Source organism: Balaenoptera physalus (assembly GCF_965194825.1).
Source record: "Balaenoptera physalus genome assembly, chromosome: 8".
Lineage (NCBI taxonomy): Eukaryota > Metazoa > Chordata > Mammalia > Artiodactyla > Balaenopteridae > Balaenoptera > Balaenoptera physalus.
The window spans coordinates 80852098-80875768 of record NC_138887.1 but is presented as its reverse complement, the minus strand read 5'-3'; the positions used below and the strand labels follow the sequence as shown (position 1 = coordinate 80875768).

General features: G+C 35.5%; 1 long non-coding RNA gene across 1 annotated transcript in view; it reads left to right on the top strand.

Moving 5' to 3' along the window:
• The window catches only part of LOC309665602, a 36793-nt gene extending 14367 nt beyond the window's left edge, over positions 1-22426 (top strand). Inside the window, exon 2 of the long non-coding RNA XR_014266564.1 lies at positions 9941-22426. This is a non-coding gene — a long non-coding RNA (uncharacterized lncRNA). The remainder of the gene's footprint in view (positions 1-9940) is intronic.
• Positions 22427-23671: the final 1245 nt, after the last annotated feature.

Sequence of the window (23671 nt, the reverse complement as noted above, 5' to 3'; positions counted from 1 at the left end):
CAAGGATGGTATCCAGGGCAGGTTCTTGTGGCAGAGAGAATTCAGAGACAGACAGGGAGGTCAAGAAAGCAAAGTGAGGATTTATTTAAGCGATAGTACGCCCCCGGGGGAGAGGAGGCAGTCTCAGGTGAGTAGCTGCACTGAGTTTCTTTGGCAAGCTGGTTATGTGGGTTGTAGAAATGAAGGGGTGGAATATTCATTTGGGAGGGAGGGGTTTGGGGGGTCTTTTTCCCTGATTTTCATCCCAGCTCCACCTTCCTGAGGGGAGGAAGGACTTGGGTCCTCATTTAGCCTTGATCGGAAGTGTCATGGCCTGGGTGCATGATGGGAACTTCTTATCTGCAAGGCTAATTTTATTGTAATGAGGGCATAGTGAGCAAAAGGTTACATTCAGATGCTGGAGATTCCCGCCTTTTCCCACCTTTCTTTGTCTGCCTCTAGGACACTTATCACCCAAAGTGTGTGGTTTCCTGTCAGTCTGGAGGTTCCTGCTTTTCTTTGTCTGCCCAAGGACCCCCCACGCCCCCCGCCCCGCGTTGTTTGCAAGATGCATGGTCCCGCCATTTGGACCTTGCCCTCCTTTCTTTGCTCGTATCTAGCTAACTGCCTGCTTTAGCAGTCTTATGCGAAGTATCTGCCCCTTTAAATTAGATGTGGCGCCTGCCCTTTAAGTCACCTATACTTAAAAATCTCTGCCCTGTAGTCCATGCCTCAAAATATTTGTAGTATTTTTAGATTTAGGGATGATTTAATCTTTTTAGTGACTGACCCAAATAACTCCCAGGCCTTTTTGCTAGTCCTCTTCTTCTTTCTTCCCCACATTTTTCTGGGTCTGCGGTTGTTCTCCACACAGTTTTCCAATGGGACAAGGGAGGGGTGGGAGCATGAGGGATTATACTGAGGAATTTGTTGACTTTTCTCTTTCTATTCATGGTTACTTTGCAGTTTTGACATTCTCTGTCTTCAGTTAATGCTGAGGGTATGGCTGCATGTAGAAATTCCATAGTTATGGTTACTTTGTATCATTTGGGGAGGAAATTTGCTGAGGCTGATTACTACACAGCTTACATTGTCTTTAGCCGGAAGTTTAAAAATGTGTTGTGATGAACAGAATTTGCTAAATTTAATGTGATACAATTTATCAATTATTTCCTTTATGATAAGTGCTTATTGTTTTTGTGTATGAAACTTGTACATGCTAAGGTCATGAGGATATTCTCTTATGTTTTATGTTTATTCATTGAACATTTTTTACCTCTCACATTCAAAATGACAATTTACCTAAAATAGATTTTCTTCTATTGTGTGAGCAAGGAGATCTATACTCCTTTTCCTCTTTCCTCCTGCCCCGTTCAGTCTCCTTATTCTTCTTTTTCAAGTGACTGTCCAAATAACTCGGCACAATTTATTGAAAGGTTAATCCTTTTCCTCACTCCACTGAAATATCACTTTGGCAAATATCAAGTGGCCATATGTGTTTTTATTTGTATAAATTCTCTTTTCTGTTCCATTGGTCTATTTGTCTTTGTGCATCACCCTAAGAAAGCAGTACTCACCGATATATTATATCCCACTAATTCTTTATTTTGGGGGGTGGTGGCTGGGGAAAAGGATGGCAAGAGAAAGCCAACCCCAAATTGCTGGTATGGATTTCTCATTCATTTTTTAAAAACTTCCTGTTTGGAAATAATTTTAAAATCACAGAAAATTTGTAATAGTAAAAATATTAAAATAGTACAAAACAACTGTACACCTTTTACTCTTAAATACCTCAGGGTACATGTATTAAGACTAGGGATATGCTCTTACATTAATAACCAGAACACAGTTACAACTTAAGTAAATTTACCATAATGTTCTTTATTTAATTTACAATTTGTATTGCAATAATATCAATTGATCTGATATTCTTCATATCATTTCCCTTCTTCAGTACAGTATCCAGTCTAGGGGCAGGCTTTGCTTTTAATTGTCACGTGTCTTCTGGCCTCCTCTACTCTGGACCAATACAGCCTTTCCTTGTCTTTTAAGACAACCACAGTTTAAAGTGTACAGTCTCCCTCCTTTTTCAAATAAGACTTTCCACATCTTTGGTTTGTCTGGTGTTTCTCATCTTTATACTCAGGTTACATATTCTTGGCCACAATACCACCTAAGTGTTATTTCCTTATTGGGATATCACATCCTTATTGGGGTATCTACAGAAAATTTTTTACTTCAATTTTTAGAAGTTATTTATAAACTAGGGACAATATGCTTTTATCTATGATAGAGGCTGCAAATGTTTTATCCCAGTTTGTCATTTGTTTCTTTGCGTTTGCTTGTAATGTTTTTGCCTTGCAAACCCTTTTGGTTTTTATGTAGTCAAACTTAAACAGTCTTTTCTTCATGCATCTGCATTTTTCGTTATAATTAGAGAGGAAATCATTTGTATTTTCTTCTAGTATTCATAGTTTGTGGCTTTTTTTTTTTTTTTTTTTTGGCCTTAATTTGGATCTCTGATCCATTTGGAGTTTGTATGTATGTATAGCAAATGAACCTAATTCTATCTTTTTCCAAATGGTTACTCATTTATCCAACATTTATTTTTTTTAAAATTATCAAAGTTGAAGTTATTTGGGGTATTACCTTTATCATATACTAGATTTTTCTATGTAGTTGGATCTATTTTTGAATAGTTTGCTCCAGGGGTCAGGGAATTCTTTTCTGTAAAAGGTCAGGTTATGAATATTTTTGGGCCTGTGAAACCTGTGGTCTCTGTCACAACTACTTATGAATGGGCATGTCTCTGTTCCAATAAAATTTTATTTACAGAGAGGTGGTGAACTGTATTTGGCCTGTGAGCCGTAGTTTGGAATCCTCTGGGCTATTCTATTGCTTTATTTTGTCTGTACATTCATGAGCCAGTACCACACTGTGTTAATTATAGAGGCTTTGTAGTTTATTTTAATATCTGGTAGGGCTAGTCTCCACTCAAAGCCCAATCTCTTCCTGAGTTTATTTTTCTGTGTGAAATTTAGCATCAACTTGTTAGGTTAAAAAGAAAACTCATCAGAAATTGTATTAGGATTACATTAAATTTAAAACCAATTCAGTTTTAATTCTGTGTCTTGTTTGTCCCGTTTGCTTTATCTCAGTTGCTTTTGGTACTTAGGAAAATATGTATTTTTATTGTAAAGGTTCCTATTTTATGAATACTATTTGTACTGCCCTTAATCTCCTTTTTGCTTTCTTATCCTTCTAGTCTCTGATACTCAGTTTTAAATAGAATCTGTTGACTCTGTCCATGACCTATACATCAGTCAATGATGTTATTCTATTTTCCTAATTGTCTGTCCCTTCTCCTCCCATTTTAAAAGTTGCATTCTCCCTACTTCATCACAATTCATAATGTTCACGTATTATTTTTCAACGTATGTTCCCATCTTGTTTTAGTCCTAGCTGTACAATTAAAAATATATTAAATCCTTATTGTATATCCTTTTAATGAATTTTTTTCCAGTCATCTTTGAATGAAGATCGTGCTTTAATGAGTTTCTCAGGGAGCGTACGTGTACATGGTATTCCCTCGGTGAATGAAAGAAATAATGAAAAATATTTTACTTTTTCAATTCCCATGATGCGGCTCTTTTTTTCCATTCCAAGGTAGAGAAAATGGTGAATTATTCTAAACAGTAATAGAAATAATAACACATTTTGAGAGCCTTTGCTGCACTTAGGTCAGCTTCCTCAATTACCCAATCCTGCATATCTTATGGAGCTGGAACCTTCCTATCATCCATTATAAAATCTTCACTGAAGAGACGATACTGGACAGAAAGGGATGATCCTAAGTATTAAACACTATCCAAAATAAAAGTAGGAATAGGAAAAAAAAAAATCAGACCACAAACATGCAAAACTACTACCAAAAAGTCAGAAAGTAGAAGTTTCTGCTGATGCAAAGGCTCTTCACAAAATCATACATTCACTGTTTTTTTTTCTAATAATTATCTTCATTCCATAGCTTTTTACTAACAGTCACATCAGAAGGCTTGACAATTCGGGTGTGTTTGAATATGCCTTATAAATAATAAATAGCATCTCCAGAATCTCTGTCCAGTTCTATTAATAAAACATACGACTGGTTTTCAGGAAGCAGCAAATTCTATGACAGCTTCCACACACTGTCTTCTCAAATTTTAATTTTCCCAGATCTGAGTCACTGTTCTTTCTCTGTAATTTTGTTGAGCAGGGAGTTGTAGCCAAACCTTCCATTCTGTTGAAGATATCTTCAGAAGTATTTTGCCTTTTTTGAGGATAAGACACTATTTCTGTGGACTGTCAGAAACTGTTATGTTCTAATGGAAGATTGAGGCTTCCTTCCAGCCAGATTCTACCCACTAGAGAACCAGTAAACCGGAGCAGCCAAATGCCTATCAAAGCATCATTATTCATGAAGACCCAATAACTCCTAAAGCGTAGAGTTCCATGGGTAACGTTCAAATGGAGAGCACCCAGGAACATAAAGAATAGTTTCCACAATCTCCTCCTAAATTTAGACCAAATATAGAACTTGGCACAAACTTGCAGAGAGACTTGGGTCTGAACGGACTCAGAACTCACTTATTCAGTTACTTATGCGGAGGACCACAGTCTGTCCTAAAATATCGGGCACCAGCAGATGGAGAGGGACAAAGAAAGATAGCTCGCTGTTGTCTTTTCCATGTCATGAGACAGACCTCACGTAAACATGGCCAAATGGACATCAGACTCTCATTAATATCACCCATCTGAAAAGTCATTCCTACTCTGCAGTAAAGTAAATAAGCAGTAGCTCACAATTTTAGAAACATGACTTTAACATTCTCTATGTTTTGAAGGCAGAGAGAAATCCCTCTTATAAAGAAACATGAAAAAGAAGGGACAAGTATTTCTTATAAATACATTCTTACTAGTTGCTGTCATGAGTACAAACATGAACAGAGTGCTCAGAACTACACATGTGAATTGGTTCTGAAATAAATTGACTGCAGAGTGGTATCACAGCAAACTCCAAGCCACAAGCAAAAAAAATTTTTTGAAGTCACATATTTAATCCTGCCCTTGAAAATTCATGGGCTACTTGAGAAACGGAAAAAAATGCTACTTCCTTTAGATGATCCAAACCACTTATTTATTTTCCTAAACTGTGACTCTGGAGAGAGTAGGGGTAGGTAGTCTTGCATCTCTCATAGCCTGGCTTGAAATGCAACCATGTCAAGATCCATCTTCAGCAGATGGAACTGAGCTTTTTAAATATTTGAATATTAAAGACTGCATTGCCCCAAATTAGGAGCAATGGATATGTTGCTGACATGTTGACTTCCAATTCTATTGAAGCCATCTTCCCAAGGAGAAGTTTAAAGGGCACTGTTGGAGTGTTGGGGAGCAGTTGTTCTGATTAGCCTGTGTTTGCTCACGTGATGGCCTTTCCCATAGGCCAGATTGGCTGGAGGAGTGGAGCAAGGACCCTCAGGATCTGAGATAGAGCTAGACTGCTGCAGGCTGTGTGCTGGATTCCTTCCCCCACCCCAATCAATGAATTGTCATGGCAACCAGATTTGGAAGAATCTGAAACAGAGGCCAGAAGGCTAAAACGTGCCTAACCAGGAATAAAATCTGTCCACAAGACCAGGGTGATTCCAGAGACAATAGCCTGAGGGCTCAAATGAAATCTGATTTACATCTGAGTGAACTTCCATCCTCATTTTATCCCTACTATTTTACACTGTCCCCAGACTTCCTTTAGTAACATCAAGTCTCTGATAGGCGAAGAAAATTGGTCTCGGTTCCTGGTTGCTAACCTTTGTCCTGGGGGCGCATAGTTCTTACTTGCTCAGTTGAAAAGTACCTGAGTCCCTTAGCAAGCAAGTTACCTACATTGAAATTCAGAACCAGATGGACCCTGGCTGGCCTCTTTAAGACTTTCAAACATCTCTGCTCAGAGCATCTCAAGTACTTGTACAGAAATAAAAAGGTAGAGGATTTGATTCAGAAGTACGAGCTTTTAAGCTGCATGTATACCAAAGCATTTCAGAATGAGAAATGTAGGCGGTGACTATATTAATTTATTTGATCAAAAAATATTTTATGAAAAATAAAGAACTTACTACTAATAATAAGACCAATAATGGTAAGACTCTTCCCTTATTTCTGCTTGCTAACTGATTGGTTAATTAGCAGATATGGCCATCTGCTGTAGGGTAAATCTCTTTCTGCTCTGAATGCCATGCATTTATATTTCTGCATTTCCACACTTTTGTCTTTGAGATGGAAACTTTATGGACACCCAAGAGATGATACTACAGGACAAGCATCAGCAATAAGTCTAGAATTTAATCACTAAATAAATATTTGCTGATCACTTACAATGTGTAAGAGTGACCTTATGTAGGTAACTGGGGATAGATTGATGAGTAAGATTAATCCTTTGCTATAAGGGATATGGCTGGCTATCTCTTACCATCTAAATTTCCCCAAAAGTTCTGTCATACTTTTGACTCAACAATTCTGCAAAAGTAGCGTAAGGGCAACTCTCTTCTCCGCCATTGCAACATTTACCCCAGAAATTAGAAAATGAGAAACAATGAGACTCAAATCTGAAGACTACATTCCTTATGCTCAGTTGATATAATGAAAGGATCTGCTCCTTCTTTTTTTCTTATTTTCCATCTTCAAAATGAATGTCCTGTGACATTTTAAGCCTTCAATTAGAATTAAAGTTCTTTGGAGTAAATAAAAGAGAATTCTGAATAATCAAATAAGAAAAAAAGAATCTATTTTTTTCCTTCAAATTGCCTGTCAGAGTCTCCACCCCAAAGTCGTGGTCAGTGTAAGCTGGAAAGAAAGACTGTTGCGTGCAATGAGCTTTAGTTCTCAAACTGAGAAACCTAACAAAAGGAAGGAAATTAACCAGGGCCTGGAAAAGTTGACTTGGGAAACTGAGCTGGGTCTCTAAACTGATTCTCCTGTCCTTGTATATGATTTAACTATGGGGAGAAACAGTGGGATTATTTACCTTTCTACCAAGTTATCTTAAGAGTTTGTTTTGGCAAAAGATTTCCAAGCATTAGGAAATTGCAAAACTTTATATTAACACGTTAAAAGGAAAAATCTGCCAAGTCTCAAACATATGCATCTGAAAGTACCTGGGCTATGACCCTGAGCCCTGTGGACCTTCATGCAACTTACCTTTGGGACCTGTGCATGTGATTCTATGGTGTGAACTAGAGCAGTGCACACCCATCCCAAAGGAGACAGAATCCTCTCCTTGACCAACTTGAACGATGCCCTTCAGAATGCTGTCTTATTTGAGCAAACTTCATTTGTTTATCCTGTATCTAGCCTTTCCTCTTTTAGTCACAGAGACTCCCCGAACTCACCATCTCCCCATTTCTGGGTATTATGGGCTGAATTGTGCTCCTTCCCCCAAAATTTGTATGCTGAAGTCCTAACCCCCAGTACCTAAGAATGTGACCATAGTTGGATATAAGATCTTTAAAGAGGTAATTAAGTTAAAATGAGGCAAAGACAAGAAGGTCATGAGAAGATACTCGGAGAAGATGACCATATACAAGCCAAGGAGGGAGGAAGAAACCAACTCTGCCAACACCTTGATTTCGAATTTCTAGCCTCCAGATCTGTGAGAAAATCATGTTCTGTTGTTTAAGCCACCCAGTCTGTGGTACTTTGTAATGGTGGCCCTAGCAAACTAATATAGCAAGAAAGCAATAAACTCAATTTTTTTTTGTTTTGTATTTTTCATCTCTGTGATTCTTCATGTTTTTATTAATAAATGCTGTGTTATCAGATAGTATTAATATATATGACTGGCATTTATAAAGCATTTAGTAGAATTTTGAATAAATTTAAAACATAATTATTCAATTATGTACTGACAACTATTATTTAGAAACTGACAGACTAACCTTCTAAATATAGGGAGAAGACTGAGATAAGTAACAGTAAAAGTCATAGTCCTAAAAGTCAGACAAGTAACTGTTTTAGTACTGTTGAGAATAAACATTGAAATAAGATTTCCCTTGTTATATTATTCTTTATTTTAGATTATAGCCTAACAAAACAATATTTTTAACATATGTATTGCTTTTCTGATTGCACTTAGAAACATGTGGGTATAGGGTGAATGTGAAAATTTTTGAGAGAGGAGAGAAAGGACCTGAAATCCAAAATTATACCTTCTCAGAAACAAAATATGTAATTTCACAAAAACATACAAAGCAGAAGTTTTTAACCTTGGCTGAACATTTGGGTGAGCTTTGATGGTTCTATGAGAAAAATGTGTGTGTACGTACATGTATATATTTTGAGGAAAGGATCTAATCTTTTTTCGATCTCTCAAATAAGAGCCACTTCCCAAGAAGATGAAGAACCATATACCTAAAGCATAACTCCATTTTTTAAAAAAAGTTCCCCACGTTTTATCAAGGTTCAGTGACACCTTAGAATTAGAAAATCTGGTATTTACCAAATTCCATGTTGTGCAAATATTCATTAAATATCACATCTATAGATTTCGATCAGAGAGTACTGTTTTTGTCGGAGATGCAGGATGTATGTCTCTGCACATGTATTTGCAGGATAAAGGATCATCATTTGCAGGGATAACTGAGGTGTACCTTCAGGCATCTATCAGACAACAGAACCATACAACTTTAAAACCATAAAGCCCTGAGATATCATCTCATCTTATTATTACATTTTCCAAGGGAGAAAAGGGGGGTTAAGAAAATGGAAGTGTTTAGGGTGACATGGCTGGAGAGATCACTCAATGGTAAAAGCTGAGAGATTTTCCTCTAAGATCAGGAACAAGACAAAGATGCTGACTCTCACCACTTTCGGTCAACATGGTATTGGAAATCTTTGCCACAGAATTCAGAAAGTAAAAAGAAATAAAAGGCATCCAGAATGGAGCTAAAAACTGTTTGCAGATGACATGACAGTATACATAGAAAACCCTAAATATGCCACCAAAAATCTATTAGAACTAATAAATGAATTCAGTAAAGTTGTCCATATACATGAAGAAGAATGAGATCTTGTGATTTCATTTGTGAAAATCATTTGTGACAATATGGATAGACTTGCAATCTAAAAAACAAAACAAGACAAATGAACAAACATAAAACAGAAACAAACTCATAGATACAGAGAATAAACTTGTGATTGCCAGAGTGAAGGTGGATAGGGAGATGGGCAAAATAGGTGAAAGGGATTAAGAAGTACAAACTTCCAGTTATAAAATAAATGTCATGGGGATATAATGTACAGATAGGGGATATAGTTAATAATATTGTAAAAAGTTTGTATGGTGACAAATGGTAACTAGACTTAACAGGTGATCATTTCATAATGTATGAAAATATTGAATGTGGTATACCTGAAACTAATATAATATTGTAAGTCAATATAAATCAATATTACTTGTAATATTGTAAGTAATGTTGACTTACAATATTATGTTGTCATTATATGTAGTCAGATACTACATATATAGGCATACATGTCTATATAGCACTGTAATGGTAATAGGGGTATATATATATTTCAAAATTTTGAATAAATATAAAAAATATTTTAAACATAAATATATATTTCAAAAACTGTAGAAGGATATTATTTCATTAAGTTGAGGGGGAAATAATGTTAATTAAGCTCCTCTTCCCACACTAGGATAATGTCTTTTCCCCAACTCATCATGGAAATTCTGGCCATAATTTTACCAAAAGCTCCAAACTCTAACTTACACTTACTATATATAATATACTGAGGAAGGTATCATGCCTATTACTGATATATAGAAAAGTATCAACTTCTTATATATTTATTTTATAATCTGCCAAGCTATAACATTTTCTTATACACTATAATATTTTTTATTTTCTTTTGTTTTCCTTAGGTTTTCCAGTAGACCGTTAAATTATCAGCAAAATTAAAATGAAGAGAAAATACATTGACGCTTGAACAATGTGGGGATTAAGGGCACCAACCCTCTGAGCAGTCGAAAATCTGTGTATAATTTATAGTTGGCTCTCCATATACATACTTCCTCCATATATGTGGCTCCTCCAGATCTACAGTTCTACATCCATGGATTCAACCAACTGCAGACCAGGTAATACTGTAATATTTACTACTGAAAAAAATCCACATGTAAGTAGACCAGAGCAGCTCAAACCTGTGTTGTCCCAGGGTCAACTGTAAACAAAACAAACAAACAAAAAACTCCCGAAGTTACATTTACTTTATTTTCAGCTCTTTTTTCACTTATTTCTTGTCTAATTGCGTTGGCAGTGCTGGTAGAATAGCATTAAATGACTGAAATAATAATGGCATCTTTTTTAAAAAAATAAATTTATGTATTTATTTATGTATTTATTTATTTATCTTTGGCTGCATTGGGTCTTCGTTGCTGAGCGCGGGCTTTCTCTAGTTGCTGTGAGCAGGGGCTACTCTTCGTTGTGGTGCGTGGACTTCTCACTGTGGTGGCTTCTCTTGTTGCGGAGCACGGGCTCTAGGCGCGCGGGCTTCAGTAGTTGTGGCTCGCAGGCCCTAGAGCGCAGGCTCAGTAGTTGTGGCGCACGGGCTTAGTTGCTCCGTGGCATGTGGGATCTTCCCGGACCAGGGCTCGCGCACCTGTGTCCCCTGCATTGGCAGGCGGGTTCTTAACCACTGTGCCACCAGGGAAGTCCCAGGCATCTTGTTTTATTCTTGTCCTTAATGGGAAACCACTTGGACAGCAAAAAAAAAAAAAAAAAAAAGGATCATTTTCAGTATCCACTCTGATCTACTACTTTGGCTACTTGTAGCTCTTGCTTGAAAGTAGTTATGAGGTCTCTGTAAGAAAGCATGCTGAGTTGGATATCAGTCTCTGCCTCGGACTTGGGAGAAATGATGGAGATATGCTTTCTACTATTTGCTTTGAAAAGAAACATTTTTTAATATATTAAGAGAGTATTCTTAGATTTGTATTTTATTAAGGATTTTAAAAATTAAAGTGGTTGTTGAATTTTATATGGTCCTTTTTGGGATCTATTGAGTTGATTGATGATTCAATTTTTCACCTCTGATGTGCTAATGGGATTAACTAGGGTAATGAATTTTCTAAGGTTTTAATCATGTTTGCATAACTGAATAAACCCTGAATTAGTCATTGAATTTTTCCTTTTAATATACAGCTGAATTTTATTCCAAAATTTGACATCTATGTTCATCAGTGAGATGGATCTTCTTCTTCATTAGATTTGTCAGGTTTGGGGATCAGAGTTATGATACATATATATGCACAATGAAGCTATATTTTTCTATATTGTTCCTGTTGTCTGGGACAATTTAATATTATGGGGATGATACATCCCTTAATTTGAAAGTCCATCTGCAAAATGGTCTATCATCTTTTTGGAAATAGTTCATAAACAACTCTTTAAATACCTTTACTAGCTTATTGATTAAGTTTTCTGCTGCTTCTTGAGTCAATTCTAACCATTTATATTCTCCCCATGTTTATCAATATCAGTTCATCTAGATTTCCAAAAAAATTTAGTAGAATTGGTACATGAAATTTTAATCCCTTCCAAATCTTGGGTTCATCTAATTTCTCATTCTCAAGGTGACTACTTTTATTTTCTTTGAATTGTTTTGACAAAGTTTTCTAAAAACAAAATTGATGAATTCAGTCCCAGAGAGGTCATTTGATTATGGCAGGAATGTTGATAGCATATATAATTTGACAGATATTAGGCTGATGTATTTATATTTTAATAATTTTCAGGGAAAAACAGAATAAAAGAGGGGACTGAAAGTTATACTAAGGCTATGGACAAATGTTATATGTCAGGAAAAATTTGAGATGTAAAAAAGTAGCATTTGTTGGATATTTTATCATGTACTGGAAACTTCTGATGCACTTTCACTCATAAGTATTTAATAATTATTATCTTTTACCCACCATAGTACCTTGCTCATAGTAAACATATGATACACATTTTAAAAATTCATAAATAATTTAAAAAGGATGTAATAGCCCTGCTAAACATTTTAAATACTCAATGCTTCTCTCTCATGAAGCAAGCATGAAGTCAGCTACCAGTCAAAACATGAGTCTTTTCTTCCCCTAGGGTAAATCTTAATTATTCCAAAATATACAACTCAAAAATTTTTGTTGATGAAAAGAACGCAGGATGAATGACTGCAAAAATGTCTATTATAATCTTTAACAAGGTTTGCTATAGAAGCGAATATGGTAAAATAGGTCTCATAACATCAATAGCACTTCACATGTACATAGACAGAAGTCTCTTCACCTACCAGAGAAAAACAGATAATGTTGGATTTACCCTGAGTAGGGCTATTCACACATAATGGGGAGGTCATTCAGTGATGCCAGACTGTTCCTCTCACGGCCAGTGTTTTTACTTTAATTCAGCATAGCTGCAAAGTGCGTCATAGCACAGAATGACTGAGTTCTAACTCTTCTAGTAACTACTTATAATCATGAATAAGTCTTTTTTCCCCTCTCTTTAGCAATCAGCTTTATTATTATAAATTTTAGGGGCTATACGACTTTTGTCTATAATTTCTGTTCTATTTCTAACACAAAATGAGTTCTTAAATAAAAAAATCACATCGCATTTCAGCAATAATACAGTGAAAGTTCTCTGCCAGGCAAATTCTTCATGAAACATTCTCCAGGTCCTTAGTCAGAAATAATCTTTACATCTTCTACCTCCTCATAATAATTATAATCCAGCAATATTGAAGAGGTGGTGGACAGTTTGGAGCTTAATTTCAAGGAGGAAACACTCAAAAGATATTTATTGGTTAAACTCATCTCCAATCTGAAACATCTTTCTTAATCTCCTCCTTATTAATGCTTCTCTTACCATTATAAAACCCCACAACTCACAGTAAGCAATAGGGACCTTTATTAAGAGGCTCAAGGGGAATTAAAAACAAAACAAAACAGAACAAAACAAAACAAACAAACAAAAAACCTTAACTCGGCAATCTATCAATAATTAAATAATTTCACCTGCTTTCTTATTGGCCTTCAGGACTTTATGACATCTGACACTTATCCTAGAGACCTTGAAATGTTTCTGGGTAAATATGAATATCCTAAGCAACTTAGCACATATGCATGCACGTACGTAAACACACACACACACACACACACACACACACACACACACAAACACAGTTTAGTTCAGTTTGTGTCCTGCCTCTACATATCATGTATGCACATAAAGCATACAACAAAATTACATCACCCCTGCATAACAAATCTAGACTTAGTAACAGACGAACTCTTACTTTTTACCATATGCCAAGGGAGAAAGAGAAAAAGATCACAGACCACATGGGTTTGAAATATCCACAGATCCAAATTTCCTTGTGACTAAAGGTAGGTGGTGGCTGGTAGAGCTCAAGCCACTTCCATCTGAGGACCTCTTTTAATCTTCTCTAGCAAATCTGAGTTGGGTCTTAGTTGAAAAATGTGGTGTGTCTACATTTCCCCAACAAAGCAAAACCAAAAACTTACTATTATTACATTATTTTGGATACTGAATTCATAGCACAAAATTTTCATAAATGCCTATATAGCACATGACTTATTCTCACATCTGATTTTTGATCCTAATAATGTCTGGCGCCTAACAGGTCATCAAATAATGTTACTTAACTGGAGGAATGAATAACCATTAACTCCTGACCTTCATTTTTTTTTTCATTGTTTTTTAAATAATTTAGATGATATTTTCCCCTGTCATTTACAAGTTTCCTCTCAAGCAACTTAGTAACTTATTGTTTATTATTTTAGGCAATAAGTTGTTCAGAAGGTGGAAATTCTTGTGGCAAATCAGTTTTTAATAGAAGATATCATTTGTAAAACAAACAATTTATAATTTGTTCTACAATTTTGTATTTTCACATCTTTGGATTACTTAACATGAGAGTATAGTACATTGTTGAAATTACTTGTTACATAAACAGTTTTGTGGTACTCCTTTGTCATACCATCAGGTCTCTAATTTATATGTTGAGTGCAATACATTCTAGTAAATTAAGTAGTTGGGAATGGAGTCACATGTATTACCTTGCCACTATAATTAATAAAAAAAAAATTGTCAGCTTCCTGAAATGTCAAATAATGCCATTTAAATTCCAGGGTGCAATTTTCATCTTATCTATAGAAGTATCTTGAGACAGTAATTGGGTGGTACTAAAGTCACAATCATTATTTCCTGTAAGTAATGAATAGTATATAATAAATTTCACCCTTCCAAGATGCCAGAACATTTATTTTTACTTTGATCAGTGCAGAGTGCAATAAGAAAATCTGTGAAAATTATTCCATTGACTATGATTCCAAGTCAAATTATCGAGGCATTTAGAAGGAAAACACTAGGGGTATAAAGGGCTAGATAGTTGTTTATAAAGCAAAGAAGGGCAGCATGACCTCAGCAAGTACACTGAAATGTTTTAAATCTGGCATTTTGCACTTGGAACTCAAATTCAACCAACAATAGCATGAGCATTCAGGAAAGATGAACATCTCGTGTTTACAGGGTCCTGTGCTAGGTACTGGGCATACCACGTGAGTGAGAGGGCCATGGTGCTTGTTCTCATGGAGGAAGCCCAAAGATAAGTAAACAAATAAGCAAAATAATCTCAACTCGTGATAAAGACTACAAAGAAATTAAACTGGGGGGGGGAGGGTAGATATAATGGCCTACTTAGATACCACAGTGGTGGGGAAGACTTTCTGAGAAGGTGACATTTGTCCTGAAGGAGAAGGGGAGTTTTGAGCCCCTGTGTTCATTCCTGGGCATTTGATCCAATGATCTGAGGATCTCATTCGTCACTGATATCACAGATGATATGATTAACATGAGTATGGTAAAGATTACATCTCGAATGTGTAACGACTCCAAAACAAGTACAAAAGTTATTAGAAAGTGCACTCAGATAAAATAAAGTACAGGATGTATGTCAACTGGTGGCATTAACTGTAGATAAAGAAATTCAAGATGTTAGAAAATGTTGTTTGCCAGCACAGTCGTATCAAAGAGGAAGAGGCCAGAGTAAATTGTTAGCCTTCCACTCTTCTCTCTTAGTTATTCAGCAAGGCCACACAGCATGACTCATTCCAATTAAAATTGAGGTACCTAGTTAAAAGTTTGCAGTGGGCTTTTGCTGTTTTCCACAATCCTGCCTCTTCCCATTTTTATTTTGGTAATTGCACTCTGTTTTCCTCTTAGGGAAACTTCTTTTCCCTGTATTTGCAATATTAGTATAATAAATCACCATGCCCTACTTGACCTTCCCAAGCCAGGCTAACGCTCTCATGCAAGGACTTTGAATCTTGGGCTGAGTGATCAAGTATATAAAAGTATCATTGGAGTTCATTTCAGCGGCAGCACTGTGATATAATTGTCAATAATTTCTGGTGTGCATAGCTAGAGAGTTGCTCAGGTTTCCATCTTGTTTTTGAGCCTGATCCTCTCTCCAGGCTTTCTGTCAGTTCTATTAGCCATGCAAGATTCAAGGGATGCTATAATATTATTCCAAAATGAAGTATAATATCACAACATCAGACAAATCCAAGAATGTCCTGCATCAAATAGGTAGTCATTATTTTAGAGTCCCTGTCATTTAAAAATAACTTGAGGACACGGGGAAGGGGAATGGTAAGCTGGGACAAAGTGAGAGAGTGGCATGGACATATATACACTACCAAATGTAAAACCGATAGCTAGTGGGAAGCAGCCGCATAGCACAGGGAGATCAGCTGGGTGCTTTGTGACCACCTAGAGGGGTGGGTTAGGGAGGGTGGGAGGGAGGGAGACGCAAGAGGGAAGAGATATGGGGATATATGTATATGTATAGCTGATTCACTTTGTTATAAAGCAGAAACTAACACACCATTGTAAAACAATTATACTCCAATAAAGATGTTAAAAAAAAAGAATTAAAAAAAATTTAACTAAAGAAAAAAACCTCCTTAGGAATATCATAATAATTCTGCATTTAAACAATGATTTAAGAAAATAAAGAAGGAATTTTCTGTAATTATTATTAAAAGATGTAATAACAAGAATTAAGCATTGACATGCATATCAACTTGAGACAAAGACATAATGAGACACAGAAGAGGAATAAAGAAAGAAGGTCTTAAACAAATCCTCAGAAACATGCTTTAACTCAGAGGAGCAGGGGCTGGAGGTAAGTGGCAGACATGAGCTGTTAGGAAACACACCACTGACGCCTTCTTACCTCTGAAAACTAGTAGTGATTATCCTCAGTGACCAATCAAAGAAGGAGTGGTCTCAGGGATGACTCCTGTCCTAGGCAGTTATGCCGCCAGGGAATCAGACCAGAGAGGACTTGATCTCAACGTGGGGAGAGATGCCTGCCAAGAAGACTTGGCAGCATAGAAATAAAGCCTCCTAAAGTAAGTGCCAGGAGCCCAACATCCACATGCAGTAAGTGAATCTGTTGGTTGGAGGTAGTAAAGAGCAGAATGGATATTATTAGGGATCATATAAATGAAGGAGAAGACAGACAGAACTAGCTCTCCCACAGCAGGGAGAAAGGACAAAGAGGCTTAAATGAGAACTGATGACAAACACTAAACATTCATTCACAAAAAACAACCAGCAGAAAACAGAAGAAACAGGAATCAAAAACAAACACATAAAGATCCTTAGCATATATGCACCTAACAACCGAGTGTCAAAACACACGAGGCAAAAGCTGATAGAAATGCAAGAAGAAATAGGTGAATCCATAGTTGAAGATCTCAACACCCTTCTTTCAAAAATAGACAGTTCCAGCAAGCAGAAAATCAGTAAATTCAACAGCACCATCAGTCAACTGGATATAATTGACATCTATAGACTACTTAATCCATCGGTAGCAGAGTACACATTCTTCTCAAGCTCACATTGATCATTCACCAAGATTGGGCCATAACAGACAGCTTAATGCATTTTTTAAAATAGAAATGATATAATGTCTGCTCTCAGACCACAGTGGACTTAAAATAGAAATCAGAAACAGAAAGATAGCTGGAAAATCCCCAAATACTTGGCTGTTAAACAACACGTGTATAAATAACACATTATTCAAAGAAGAAATCTCAAGAGAAATTTTAAAATATTTTGAACTATTCATGAATATTTAAAATATCATGAAAATGAAAAAACAGCTTATCAAAATTTGTGAGATGCAGCAAAAGTCCTTAGAGGGAAATGAGGAAAATTTATAGCATTGAATGCATATATTAGAAAAGAAGAAAGATCTAAAATCAATCATCTAAGTTTCAACCTTAGAAAACTAGAAAAAGAAGAGCAAATTAATACCAAAACAAGCAGAAAATAAGAAATAATAAAAATTGGAGCAGCAATCAATGAAAATAAAAATAGGAAATCAATATAGAAAATCAATGAAACCAAAAGTTGACTCTTTGAAAAGATCAATAAAATTGATAAGACTCTAGCCAGGCTAACTAAGAAAACAGAGATAGGGTTCAAATGACTAAAACCAGAAATGAAGGAATGGACATCACTATATAATCCCATGGACATTATAAGGATAATCAAGGAATATTATGAACAACTCTATGCCCACAAATTTGATAATCTAGATGAAATGGACAAAATCCTTGAAAGACATAATCTGATAAAACTCACACAAGAAGAAATAAGCAATCTGATTAGGCCTATATCTACTAAAGAAGTTGAATTAATGATTATTAATCTTCCAAAACAGAAAGTGCCACTGGTAGGTTCTACCAAAAATTTAAGAAAGAAGTTATATCAATTATTTCAGAAGATAGAAGCAGAGGGAATACTTCCTAACTCAGTCTTTGAAGCCAGCATCACACTAATACCAAAACCAGACAAAGACATTAAAAGAAAAGGAAACTACATATCAATACCTCTCATGAACATAGATGCAAAAATCCTCAAAAAATGTTATCAAATCAAATTCAACGATGTTAAAAAATTATACACCACAAGCAAATGGGATTTATTCCAAGTATGCAAAGCTGATTTAATATTTTAAAAATCAATTATTATAATCCATCACATCAAGAAGAAAAATCACATGATCACATCAATAGATGTAGAAAAAGTGTTTGACAAAATTCAACACCAATTCATGATAAAAATTCTCATGATAAAACTAGGAATAGTGGGCTTCCCTGGTGGTGCAGTGGTTGAGAGTCCGCCTGCCAATGCAGGGGACACAGGTTCGAGCCCTGGTCTGGGAAGATCCCACATGCCGTGGAGCAACTGGGCCCGTGAGCCACAACTACTGAGCCTGTGCGTCTGGAGCCTATGCTCTGCAACAAGAGACGCCGCGATAGTGAGAGGCCTGCGCACCGCGATGAAGAGTGGCCCCCGCTTACCGCAACTAGAGAAAGCCCTCGCACAGAAACGAAGACCCAACACAGCCAAAAATAAATTAATTAATAAATTAATAAATTTTAAAAAGAAAAGATGACTACTATATTAAAAAAAAAACTAGGAATAGAGGGGACTTCCTGAAATTAATAAATAATATCTACAAACATCTACAGCTAACATCATACATCATGGTGAGAAATTTGGAGCTTTCCTGCTAAGATCGGGAACAAAGCAAGGATGTCTCCTCTCTCCACTCCTTTTCAAAATTGTACTGGGATAGCTAACTAATGCAATGAGACCAGAAAAGGAAATAAAAGGCATACATACTAGGAAGGAAGAAATAAAACTGTCTTTGTTCACAGAGGACATGATTGTCTATATAGAAAATCCTAAAGAATTGCCAAATTAAAAAGAAAGAAAGAAAGAGAGAAAGAAAGAAAGAAAGAAAGAAAGAAAAAACCTCCTGGAACTAATAAACAATTATAACAGACAGCAGGATGAAAGGTTAATATACAGTCAATTGCATCCCTGTATAGCAGCAAAGAACAAGTGGAATTTGACATTAGAAACACATTACCTTTTACAATACCACCAAAAAAGAAAAGAAATACTTAAGTAAGAAAATATGTATAAGATCTATATGAGGAAAACTTAAAAACTGTGATGAAAATATCAAAGAAGAAATTTAAAAATTGGAAAGATATTCCATTTTCATGAATAGGAACTCAATATTGTCAAGATGTCAGTTCTTCCCAACTCGATCTATAGATTTAATACAATCCCAATCAAAATCTCAGTAACATTTTGTAGCTATTGACAAAGTGATTCTAAAGTTTATACAGAAAAACAAAACCGAAAGTAATCAACACAATATTGAAGGAGAACAAAGTCAGAGGATTGACACTATTTGCCTTCAAGACTTAAAAGCTACGGTAATCAAGAAAGTGTGGAATTGGCAAAAGTAGAGACAAATAGATCAATAGAACAGAATAAAGAGCCCAGAAACAGACCCAAATAAATATTGTCAATTGATGTTTGACAAAGGAGCTAAAACAATACATTGGAGCAAAAAGTCTTTTCAAAAACTGTTGCTTGAAAAGTAGACATTAACAAGCAAAAAATAAATCTGTACATAGACCTCACCCCTTCACACACACACAAAAAAACCCAAATGGATCACAAACCTAAATGTAAATGCAAAACTATAAACCTCCTGGAAGATAACATAGGAGAAAATCTAGATAACGTTGGGTATAGCAATGAATCTTTAGATACAGCACTAAAGGCAGGATCCATGAAAGCAATAATCGATAAGCTGGACTTTTTATTAAAATTTAAGAAAATATTTTCTGTGAAAGACATTGTGAAGAGAATGATGAGACAAGCCACAGACTGGGAGAAAATATTTGCGAGATACATATCCAAAATATATAATAACTCATATAATAACTCTTAAACAGTAATAAAACAAATAACCCAACTAAAAAATAGACCGAAGACCATAACAGACACTTCACCAAAGAAGATATACAGATAACAAGTATATGAAAAGATGTTCCACATCATATGTCTTCAGAAAATGCAAATTAAAACAACAAGATACCACTATACACCTGTTAGAATGGCCAAGATCCAGAACTCTGACAACACCAATTGTTGGTGAAAAATGGAGGAACAGAACTCTCGTTCATTGCTGGTGGGAATGCAAGATGGTGCAGTCACTTTGGACGACAGTTTGTCGGTTTCTTACAAAAATAAACATACTCTTACCGTACCATCCAGCAATCACATTCCTTGGTATTTACTCAAAGGAGCTGAAAAACATATCCACACAAAAACCTGCATATGGATGATTATAGTAGCTTTATTCATAATTGTCAAAACTTGGAAGGAACCAAGATGTCCTTTGGTAAATGAACGGATGAATAAACTGTGTTATTCCCAGACAGTGGAATACAACTCAGTGCTAAAAAATATAAGCTATCAAGCCATAAAAAGACATGGAGGAATCTTAAGTATATATAGTAAGTGAAAGAAGCCAATCTGAAAAGGTTACATACGATATGATTCAAACTATACGACATTCTGGAAAAGGCAAAACTATGGAGACAATAAAAATATTAGTGGTTTCCAGGGGATGAAGGTATGGAGGAATAATTAGAGCACAGAGGATTTTTAGGGCAGCGATATTACTCTGTATGAGAGTATAATGGTAGATACATGTCAAAAATTTTCTAAACTCATAGAATGATAAAAAAAGAGAGAAAGAGAGAGAGTTTCTTGAGGTTGAATGCAATGCCTATATCTTCCACAAAAGGAAAACAAAGGACTGTTACTTTATTTTTGATGGTGAGATCTTAATATAGGTGTGTCTATATTTAATCTGAATATATATGTTTAACTATGTATTAAATTTAAATTTGTGCTAAGGAGTAAAAAAGAGACATCCTTCAAAATAAAAAACCAATATTCTTAAAATTGTCAAAGCCACAAAAGGAAAGGAAGACAAAGGAACTGTCCCAGCCTCTAGGAGACTAAGGAGAAATGACACTAAACGCAATGTGGAACCCTGGATTGGATCTTGGACCAGAAAAAGAATTGTAGTAGGGCAAGTTGAAAAATTCCTATCCAAATCCCAACAAGACTTTTTTTGTAGATATAGGTAATATTATTCTAAACTTTTTATAGAAAGGAAAAGGGGATGAAATAGCTAAAATAATTTTGAAAAAGAAAAAAATAAAGTAGGAGGAATCAGACTTACAAATTTCAAGACTTGCTATATAACTAGAATAATCAAGACTACATGGTATTGACAAAATGATGGACACACAGATCAATAGTACAGAATAGAGGACTGAGAAGTAGAACCACGCAAATATTTCCAACAGACTTTTGACAAAGTTGCAAAAGCAATTCAATGGAGAAAGGATAAATTTCTGAACAAGTGTTCTGGAGCAATAGGACATCCATAGGTTACAAATTGAACTTCGACTTACACTTCATACCTAATACAAAAAATAACTCAAATGAGTCACTGATTTAAATGTAAAATGTAAAACCATAAAACTTTTATTTAAAAAATGGATAAAATTTTCATGATCTAGTGCTAGGCAAAGAGTTCTTAGAATTAACATCAAAAGCATGATCCATAAGGGGAAAATTTGATAAATCAGACTTTATCAACATTAAACAAATTTTTCCCTGTGAAAAACCTTATTAAGATGGTAAAAAAGACAAGTCAGAGAGAGAGAAAATATTTGCAAACCATACATATGAGAAAAGACTAGTTTCTAAAATTCTCAGAAAAATAATACTCACAAAAAACGGTTCAATTAGAAAATGGGAAAAAGACATGAAGGGACATTTCACTGAAGAAGATGTACAGACGGCAAATAAGCACATGAAAAGACATTCAGCTTCGTTAGCCATTAGGGAAATTCAAATTAAAATTACAGTGAAGTATCACTAAACATCTATCAGAATGGATCAGATAAAAAATAATGCAGCATCAAATTCTGACAAGGAGGTACAGAAATTAGATCACTCATACATTGCTGATAAGATTGCAAAATGATACAGCCACTCTGAAAAATAGTCTGACAATTTCTTAATAAACTAAACATACAACTACCATACAACCCAGTGATTATACCTCTGGGCATTTAGCCAAGAGAAATGAAATCTATGTTCACACAAAAACCTGTTCTCAAATGTGTATAACATCTTTATTCTTAATAGCCAAAAACTGAGCCAGTCTTTGATCCAACTGTAGAACTAAGAGGAATATGCACTCAGCACCTAAGTAAACAAATGTTGGGGCTAAGAACAATTACCCTCTCTGCAGTAAGCTCCAAGATGGGATAAGCCTCATATACAACAATGAGTAAATTAACAATAACAAAAAAAATGAAGAGTGCCAAAAAAAAAAAAAAAATTCCAGTAAAAGGAAAAGTGGAATTCATGCTAAAGACATAAGAGAAAAAACCCTGAATATGATTTCTTATTGGAACCAGAACGAAGGAAGGGATGGGGAAGTTTTACTTCCTTACATCATTGAAAAACCTTGACTTCTGTGGGAAAACAGGTAGTCTTATGGACAGACAAACTAAGATTTAAAAGCAATCAAGTGTATAAAAAATGAACTGGGGACTTCCCTGGCTGTCCAGTGGTTACGACTTTGCCTTCCAATCCAAGGGGGTATGGTTTCGGTCCCTGGTCAGGGAGCTAGGATCCCACATGCCTCGGGGCCAAAACACCAAAACATGAAACAGAAGCAATATTGTAACAAATTCAATAAAGACTTAAAAATGGTTCACATCCAAAAAATCTTTAACAAAAAATGAGCTGGATCCTATAAGGAATTAATACCAGAAAAGTAAATATGTAACAGTAAGCTGTGAATGCATCATTGGTGCTGATAATATAATTTATACTGAAGAAAATGTAATCACTGATACTGAAGACAACTTCCAACTATTTTCTCAGAATGCAAAAAAGAAAGGACAAAGCAATGAAAATGGTAAGATCCCAAATGGAGGACAAGTGAAAGTAACAGAGACCAACAAAAATCATAGATTCAATATAAAATTATAGGTGTCATTTAGGAAGAAACTAGGACATTGTAACAGAAGCAATAACACAAAATTAGATAAAATACACCAAGAAAAATAAACCCCCCCAAAATCCAATTTAGTTATATACAAAATACTAAACATGTACCAGACCAAACTGAGGAAAATAGATGCATCCCCAAATATGTACTAGCAGAATATTTGAATAAGATGGATTTGTTTTAAAAAACTCTCAGGAGCTTCCAGGCAGAAATTATAGGTTTCTAAAACAGAACCAACTTCACTAGAAGACAAGACTGCAACAGCTGCAGAATTTTGAAGAAAAGAGGTTGTGTCGGAAGAATTTTATACATAGCCAAATTTCTTTTTATATGTGAAGGCAACAGAAAAATAGTCTTAGATATGTCAGGGTTTACCTTGAAAAAAATTTCTTCAAGACATGCTCCACAGACAAAGAAATAAATTAAAAAATATGAAAACCCAAGAGAAGGAACCTGTTGCAATGGGAAGACTGGTGCCTGTCCTGTGAGAAAGCCAAGAGGCCCACACTTGACTCATCAGAAAAGTCTGTAGGAGAAAATCACCCCAAAACCCACAACCTATTTCACTAAAAAATGGTGAGGATACATCAACCACGGCCTAGAG